This window comes from Sycon ciliatum, chromosome 5 (assembly GCF_964019385.1).
Source record: "Sycon ciliatum chromosome 5, ocSycCili1.1, whole genome shotgun sequence".
Taxonomy (NCBI): Eukaryota; Metazoa; Porifera; class Calcarea; order Leucosolenida; family Sycettidae; genus Sycon; species Sycon ciliatum.
In genome coordinates, this window is record NC_088647.1 from 30,649,441 (window position 1) to 30,658,991 (window position 9,551).

Sequence of the window (9,551 nt, forward strand, 5' to 3'; positions counted from 1 at the left end):
CCCAACCAGGCGCACACGGAGTACACAAAAGGCAACAGCATGAATAAGACTTAGTAAGCCTACTCAAAGAACGTACCAGTGAAATCCATGAATTCGAATCGGAACCTGGGCCTCGGACACAGCCAGTGCAGCAGACGAATGCCTTGTTGTCGCACTTGCTGACTGTACAATTTGGTTGCTATTGTCTTTGGCGGACAGTTGGTCATCTCGTAACACTTGGTTCTTCCTTTTTTTCATGTAGATGTCTGGTATTATCATGATCAGTTACGAATTTACACGCTCGTAGTTTGTATCTGTGCTGCATTATAGAGCCATGCAAAGTGTTAGCAGCTTGTGATTGGACGAATACAGTTTCTCCCCTGCTATTTTCCTAGAACCAAGGACTTTGAGAATATTCTTGGAACTTCTCAGTGTTACACCTCGCCTAGTTTCTTTCTTGCGCCCATAATAATTACACCGTATAAAATCAGTATGCCATGTCAATTACAACATCAGTATCACCTTCTCTGACGAGCCTTTGATAGGCGAAACAGCAGTCAGAAACAAAATTAATGTTTTACCCGTTACCCCTTCGTTGTTTGAAGTTATTGGTGTGAGTAATGGCTACCAAGGGTAGCAATGGTCGGCTTTAGAGCGCATGGAGGAGGAGAGTTAGTTTCTTGTATGTTTGGTATTAGATAACAGTTACTAGCAATCTGGTTCAGATGGTCCCAACAGACCGGGGCTCTACCAACCGTGGATCATGATTGTAGTAAGGTCACTGTTTCCGAACACGGTGTCCTCCACCTTGTTTCATGCTGTCAAACCAACAACATGTAGATGTTTGTATCCCTGGTGAGGGCTTGGCCTCAGCCTGTTCAAGCTCAGCTGATGAGAGGTGAATGCCTCGAAACACTGTGTATTGAGCATGCAGGGAGTGGTGCTTTCTTTCAGGCACTACGCTTTAGTAGTGGAATGTTTGATTGACTTCTTGTGTGCTCTAGATGGCAGTCGTGTGTCAGTCAGGTGTCAGGTGGGAGCTGTGTGTTTCAATGTGTGTATCATAACATGTATGTCAGACTGTGGAATTGGATAGGTAGCATAGCACAGCAGCCGTTTTTCGCTTTCAAAGAGTGTATCCCGTGACTTGCAGCTCTTCACTATTGTCTTTAGAATAGTGATGGCAAGACCTCGTCCAAAGACGAAGTGGTGACAGGGAGAAGGAAATGTGAACGTCGTTTCCAGGGCCTGCCAGTAAGACACTCGCATATTAGGTGGCCGATACAGACAGGCAATGAGACAAGGCTTCGCCTGGGCCTTCACCTCTACCCAACAGAAATCAATACCCTGTGTGGCAAGATCTGGCCGGGGGTGGCATTTCAGTCCGACATCAGTGTATATACACACACCACCACCCAAGTTCTCGCAACGGTCTAGGCGATGTAGGGTGTAACCTGGTATTGGCATTTCTGCTGTTGTAATGGTACCATCGAGCCAAGTTTCTGAGACAGCTATTACATTGGGCGCACAAGTAGAGGCCAGTTGCATTAGATCCTGCAGCTTCTGGCGGAGGCTGCAGATGTTCAGGGACAGTACTTTCAACGTGGAATGTGAACTGGTCATGATCTAATAGATTGGTGGTGGTCTTTTCGCATCTCCAGCGTCAGGAGGGGAGAGGTGCGAGCTATTCCTCTTCAGGCTGTTGTGCAGTGTTATTGATGCACCTTCTGTCGCTGGTGGTGCGGCAGACAAGTAAGTTGTCTGTCTCCATCCACGTCTCCTGGGTGGGACAACGTGGGACTGTCCTTTGCTTTGGACATCCTTTGCATCCTGACCACTGTTGCCAGTATTGTGCTTTTCGTCTGCTGTTGCTGCTGCAGTATGCACTTCCGTATGGTTTGCTGTAGCTGCAGCGTGGGCCTCAGAGCTACTGGTATCCGTACACTGCGCGTCCCCAGCGCTGTCCGTTGCTACAGGCGTTGTCAACAGAGTTTCTGCAGAGTGTCCTGTGCATGTGCATGGGGGTTGGATAAGCTCGGGGGTCAAGGGTAGGGCTAGTTGTTTGTTTGTTTGAAGTTTTATTTTACATCGCAAACCAAACGGGCATTGATGCCCAATATTATGATGGCGATAGAATAAAATGTGTGGCTCGATAAAGCTTCACTTGCGAAAATGAGAAAACAGTCAAAATGAAGTATTTGTACCGGTAATTACAAGTCAAGTTCGAACGAAGTAACAATCAGGGAGAATATGAAGATGAGGACCTATGCCAGAGGGAGGTACTATTCGGCCATATTAACCGTAGAAAAACACTTTCAGCAATCTTTTAAACGGGGTTAGACGACGCGCGGACGTGAGTTCCTGTGGCAGGGTGTTCCCAAGCTTCACGGCGGAAACCAATGGTCGGCTGTCGCCAGATGTTCGCCGAGTTAGCGGAACAACGTATTTGCAATTGTCATTGCCACGGGTGTTACTGGGAGGTTGGAGGGCTACTCTATCTTTCAGAAGAGGGCTGATGCTGCTGGTGTGTACACGGTGCATAAGGAAACGGAGTTTGCATTTGGCACGTTCAATTACAGGGGTCAGGGAAAGGCGAGTGTATATAGGAGTGGTATGGGACGGGAAGGGCAGATTGGCTACGCAGCGAACACATCGCTTGTCGAGGACAGTGAGCTGGTGCCGCTGCTGAGCCATGAGGGCAGAGAAGAACGCGTTTGATCCATAAAGCATGTCAGGAAGTATAAGGGCAGAATAGAAGAGGAGCGACTGGCGTTCAGATAGCGACGGGCGGATGGTTCTCAGGGTGGTTAGCTTCTGGGAAGTTTTACGTACTATGCTGGAGACCTGCGCGTCCCACAGAAGACAGGAATCGATCTGTAGGCCCAGAAAGCGAGCAGTGGTGGTCTGGGTGAGAGGCGTCCCGTTGCAGTTAACGTTGAGTTCCAGGGTACTACGGCGTGATGCCTCAATGGCTAAGACCTGCGTCTTGTCAGGGTTTAAAACCAGGCCGTTCCCGTGTAGGTAGTCAGCCAAGTTTGACACAGCAACTGATAAGACTTGATTTAGGGTTGCTACGGATCTGCTTGCGATGTCGAGAAGGATGTCATCCGCAAACAGCTGGGAGTGTGCTGGGCTGGTGACGCTATGGACGTCCATGGTATATAGTGAAAACAGCAAAGGACCCAGTACACTACCCTGAGGGACTCCACACTCGCATGAAGTTAGGCCCGAGCACTGCCCACTCGCCAGAACTACTCTCTGTCGACGGTCCGTGAAGTAGCTCGCAAACCAACGCAAAACAGTCGAAGATACACCCAAAGCAAACAAATCTTGGATCATGAGCTGGTGCCATACTTTATCGAATGCCTTGCTCATGTCCACTAGTACTGCGCCAGTATGTAGCTGGTGGTCTGCTGACGACAGATAGCGGTCCATGGCCAAGGTCAAGGCATCTTCCGTGGAGTGTTGTGGCCGGTACGCAGACTGATTGGCGGGCAAAAGTGAATGGGTTTGTAAGAAGTCACACAGGCGTTTGTGGAATATCTTCTCCAAGATCTTCGATGCTATTGGCAGCAAAGATATGGGACGGTAATTGCGAGATGCGTTCTTGTCACCAGACTTAAATAGGGGTCGAACATTTGCAATCTTCAGGGAGACGGGCACAATGCCAGACGAAAGGGATGCATTAATTAATATGGATAGCGACGGGGCGAGGGCTGCTGCACAATGCTTCAGGATGGATGCCGGGATACTGTCGCTGCCCTCAGCTTTGCGAGCATCGAGTCTCACGAGAAAGGTGAATACCTCCTCAACACTAGTGGCCTGGAATTCCCGCAAAGGTTCCCGTGGTGACGGACCACAAGGTAAGGATAGCTGCACAGGTCTACTTGGATCGGAGACTACTCCACTGAATTGCTCGCTGAGTGCTGCTATACTGACAGAGGGTGGAGTGGGAGTTTTAGTCCGGCCGCTGAGCTCGTTTATTGTCTTCCAAGTGAGGCGCGTATTTGCCTGACTCCGTGTGAGAAGATTCTTGTAATACTGGGCCCTGAGGCGTCGGGACATTCGCTTAGCCTCGGCTCGTGCTGATGTGAATACAGTTCGTAGATCCATGTCAGTCGGCGAGGCTCGCCAGCGACGATGTGCTGCGTTGCGAAGTAGAATAGCGTCGTGGAGGGCAGGTAATTTCCAAGGACAGGGCGTGCGGGAGGAAGATTTAGGCCGATACGTTCGGACAGGAGCGTGCTCGTCCAAAACGGAAACAATCTTGTCAGTCCAAGAATACCACATGGCATCCACAGTCTGAGCGGTTGAAAAATTCTCCAGGTCACAATGATGCAAGTCATGAGCGAATCGGTTCATATCGATCCTTGCTAGGTTACGACCGCACTTGACAGCAGGAGGTTCGCCGCTTGAGTCACTCAGTAAATTGTTTGGAGACATTGTGCATGACCCTATGCGGCCACCTGAGCTAATAAAAAATAAAAAATCCAATCTGAAGAGCAATGTCAATAAAGCCGCTCATAACGCTAAAAATCAAATCAATTCAGGAAAATTCAATTCAATTCAAAGTCGTGACACATCCGGTAAAAACAGCAAGAAATAATATCTCGGTGCAAAAGAAGAAAAAGGAAATAAAAAGCCGCTTCATTTTAAAGAACCAAATGAAGAAAAGCAAAGAAATACCCACATCAGCGCTAAATTGCACCTTAAATTATAAACAAAAACATGACGCGTCCATTAGCATTGAGGACACTGCCATTAGCGAGGTTATACACACCACTGTTACATCCGTCCCTCAGCCATGGCTAGTGGGCGCAAAGCATTTACCGGTCGATGGTATGCAGAGCGAGCCCCTCTGATGCACATAACTGCAGCTCGGAGGAGTGCAAACGACAGACGGCATCTGACATAGGCCATAACCTCGCCGTAGGGCTTGCCATCATGCTGTGCCAGCATAGCGCATAATCGCTTCAAAAACCGCAAGCATTCTGGGGATGCACTGCCAGCCGTGGTAAAGACAAGCGGGGTAAAGTTACCACGGTCAACATTGACAATCCTTTCGCTATACTGCAGCTTCTTCTGCCTCTCGTGCTGGAGAAGGAGGTCAGCGATGGGCTTCTTTGCGTACGAGGCGGCGTCAGGATGAAAGACTCGAATGTCAAGGAAAGTGTTCTGTGCCCTTGTCCAAAACCCACGTATGCGGACGTCAGATCGGGCATCATCTGCCGTGAATCATCTGCCGTGTTGGTGCTGGCAGCTCTGAAGACTTCGCCCTCCAGCGGCGCGAGCAATGGCTCCACAGACACGTCAGGGCACACCTCCGTGGTGACTAAGTCCGCTATCATGTCTCGTACCTCATTATGTCTAATGGTAGGGAAGCCCCCGGTTGGGCAGCACATCGCATGAGCCGCGGTGAAATCCTGGCCACACACGCATTTCTCCGGGACATCCCTCAGAGGCCATCCGTACCTCAGCGCAATGGCATCGCGGAAGTCGCACTTGGACAGACTGAAGCCGTGCTCACGCAGCGGAAGGGTGTGGAGCCAGCTCGATACACCCTTGGCCGAAAGGTGTTCCAACTGGCGGGCGGCAAGCGGAGTAAGTGTTTCCTTGGCGCTCATATACCGCTGTTCGTCATGTTTTAGCCGTTCCGCCAGAGCTGCTGACTTGGCTCGCTGGGCTGAATGAATTGCATGCTCTATCGATATCGAGGGCCTGGACCGGTCATTCTGGTCGAGTATCTCCAGCGTTTGATCTGATGTGATTTTCCTCGACGTCTCCAGAGCCCCATTAGCCATTTGAGACAGGGATGGCACGGCAAAGCCACCCAGGCGTGTGGGAAGCTGAAGAACAGCCCATTCGTTGTCCGAAAATGCCTCCCTGCCAGTTACCGCAGGTATCAATACCGTGCGCATCATGTCATCCATCTGAGAGAGGCAATCGGCTGGAAAAGGTACTGTTCTGAGGAGGTAGGTCCACCGGCCGCGAAGACCATGTGTCAGGGCAGCATAGGCTGCATGCGGTTCCGTGCGCGCAACATCCGATAGTGCCTTTAGTTCCGCAATCCACTCGCCTACTCGCCGCCGCACATGCTCGGCAACAGCATCAGACTCGCCAATGTAGGAGCCTAGGTATTTCGTGGCGCCGGTCACGATACGTATGCCAGTACTAGCAAACATATTGTAGGCTTCCTCCTCCTGCTCGGGCTTCACGAGAAGAAGCGTTTTCTCCGGGTTGGTGTTGTATCCGTACAGCTTGCCTTGTTCCTCAACGCTGTCCCACCATCCACGGAGACGAGTCAACTGCCCACCCGCACCAGAATCATCTGCATACCACGTTTGCCGTACGGTAGGATGCACAACCTGCAGTGCCTGGACTAGAGGGAGCGTCGCTAAGGCGTAGAAGACCATGGACAACGGGTCACCTTGCGTAGTCCCCTCCTCGGACGAAATCTCACCACCACCTGCAACAAAGAGTCGAGCCGGGGTGTTATACGAATTTTTCAGTATTGTCGCAATAGGTGGACACAGGTGTTGTACATTGTGCAAAGCTGCTTGTCTGTTCAAGCAGTTGAAGGCATTACGTGCGTCTACCAAAAGAACAGCCTCGCAAGACTCATCATCATAAAGGCGTTGCATGGCATGAACAGCAGCTTCGATGCCCGCAGGAAGACCCGAGCACTTCTGTATGAAACCGCACGCTTCTTGAACATCTTGGTTGACAACTTTCAATATCGCTCTGGTAATGATGCGGCGCAGGACTTCCCCAACACCGATTGGGCGCACACCAGGCTTCTTGTCCAGAGCCACAAGTCGGCACGCGAGAAAGGGTACCAGGCCAGAGGGTGCAACGTTGGAACTCGCAAGGAGGTGCGCGAGTCCAGACAATGCATTGCACATATTTGTCGATGCGCCTTTAGATGAAGTGCACATCCTTCGCCAACAAGCCGAATCAAGACCAGACGGTCCAGCCGAGCCCTCGCAATGCAGCGACGTGTCTCGCAATAGTGAGGACGTGAGCGAGTCGAATCGGATTGGGTGGACGTTCTCCCGGGCACCCTGCAAGAGTACCTCCGGGGAGGCAGCCTGCGCTGCAGGGTGCTTCTCTTGCAATAGCTGGCGCACGGTTGCCTGAGAGCCATCAGAAGACGTCACCACGTCCTCAAGCTTCAATGTGCCGGCTGTGGATTCGGGCTGCAGACTTTTCAACGCCTCATTCACCCTGCCAGCAGTCATACAGTCGGCGAAACGTCGAGCCGCATCGTCCTGTCCGCGCTTCCTGTCGCCCGAGGCCCGACCCCCTGTGCTGCGCTGAAGAGAGCGACCTTCCTCCAGTAAAGACTGAATGTCGTTACTTTTCCAAAGCCGCATCCGCCTCTGTAGATGACCGCTGTTTTCCTTGTCTGTACATTTAGCTCCCGTCCGCTGCAGCGTGAGAACCGGCAGGATGGAAAAGTAGAATAGCGCATCGGTGTCGTCTCCGCCAGACTGAACATACTTGTTGATGTAGGAAGAGAGCTCATTAACAAGCTCCTTCCCAACAGAACCACATGGTATCTTGAAGAATGACTTCCTCCAGTGAACCACCTCGTCGTATATCTCCTGGGTCAGCGGAGTACTGGGTTCCATCAGGCCGGCTGTTGGGATGCCAGGCGCCTGTGCCGAAGACACTGGGCGTCCCCCACCAAGAGACCCGTCCCGTTGAGAAGCGCCCGAGCCCTCAACCCCCAGCAACGCGATGGGAGGTGCCGTGGCCAACAATGGTGGAATGTCTTGGCTTGATGATGTTGGTCCGTCGCCACTCACCGTCTCCATATCAATCAGGCTCACTGACGATGCCTTAGCTAACACAGGCACAGCACGAGTCGAGGACGATAATCTCGCAGGAGGTCCCCGGTCAGGCGCTGAGTGGTCGTCATCACTGCGGGGATGTGTGCGGGGATATGTCCGTCTGGTCCAAGCGGGAGGCTGACTGTGCCAATTAGCTGTGGGGTCAATGCCGCGATTGGCACTCGGTACACTTGATGCAGCGACCACTGGGACGTGCAGAGCACATCCAGAGGGTTGCGAAACGACACTGGTAGGATGACCTGCACCTTGACTACTATTATCGCCAGCGGGTCGGGAACTGTCATCAGCGGTCGATGCTGTGCCGCGATTCTTGCACGTCGATGGGGTATTGCGACTGGGGTAGCAATCTATACAGACGGTGTGAGAGGTCTTGCACGAGCACCTGGCACACTTTCCAATTACCGTACACTGACAGCAAGGCATTATCGGTAATGAACACCGCGCTTCCACAGTGCACTTGAAAGGTAGGTCGATTACGACCGCAAAGTGGTCGCTGATGGTACAAGGGAGAACCGTGCAGGAGGTTATCGCTCCATCCACAGCTAGGGCGAGATCCAGTGTTGTTCTGCTGCCGTGGGGGGCAATGCGGGTAGTGTCCTGCACCTTGTTGCTGATATTGAACTGGTCGCAGAAGCGATGTAAATTGTCGAGCTGAGGGGCTTGGCGCCGGCTTACGTCGACATTGAAGTCGCCCGTTAAAATCAGCGGGGACGATGCCATTGACGCCGCAGCTGTGTCAACTGCGTTGGACAAGTCCTGCCAAAATTGTACTGGCGTGCCTGGAGGTCGATACACTCCTCCTAGGAGAATCCGGTTTCGATGACTTCTGATCTCCAGTGGCAAAAGTTCTATGTTGGGTGGTCTCCCACCACTTGTGCTTGAAAGCGATTGTGGACATAGGCTGCTAGGCCACCTCCATGACTGGGATGATCCCTCCGTAAAAGTGCATGGTTAGGTATGCTGAGCAAGCTGTCTGCGGTAGAGCTAGATAGAAAGGTTTCCGCCAGTATCATGATATCAATGTTTTGAGATCGTATGAAATCCTCAACTTCATGCTTATTATTAAGAAGGTGGCACACATTGAGGAACCCTACTCTAAGATTAAGACTAAGGCCGTTGTTGCTGTTTGATAAAGGGGCTAAATTAGGGGTGTGTGGTCTAGGACGGAATGGGATTGCATTAGGGTTTAGTGGGGTGTCGGCATTCATGATGTGGCTGAAGCTGAAGCTATCTTGTCCAAGGCGAATCTCCACTCTCGTGCACGCACCTCCGCTGGCCAGAAGTCTTCCTGCACGGCTTCGTCGATTTGATTTGCTGGGATCACGACATGTGCGTACGCCAGTCCGAAGTACCGGGATTCTGACACACTGCACTTCATGACTGGCAGGTCTTTTTCTCGCACCAACCTACTATGGAATCAGCACTACAAGTACATCCCATGTGGACATTGCCAAGGTGAATTGCGCGGCATTTTATCCGAGGGGCTCCACGAAAACTTGCAGGAGCTTTAGGTTTGTGCTGATAATACGAGGTGACAGTGGACTGGCCTGGCTTGTGTGCTACTTCACGGCTGGCAGTGGTAGTCTTATTTGCCAACGTGCGTGCAGGGTTTCGCGGTTTTCTCCGTTCAACGTCCTCCCACTCAGGTTCGACCGGTACGGGATCACATGTTGGTTCGCGTGGTGTACTCGTGTCAGTTGTAACCCCTGAGCTGCAAGC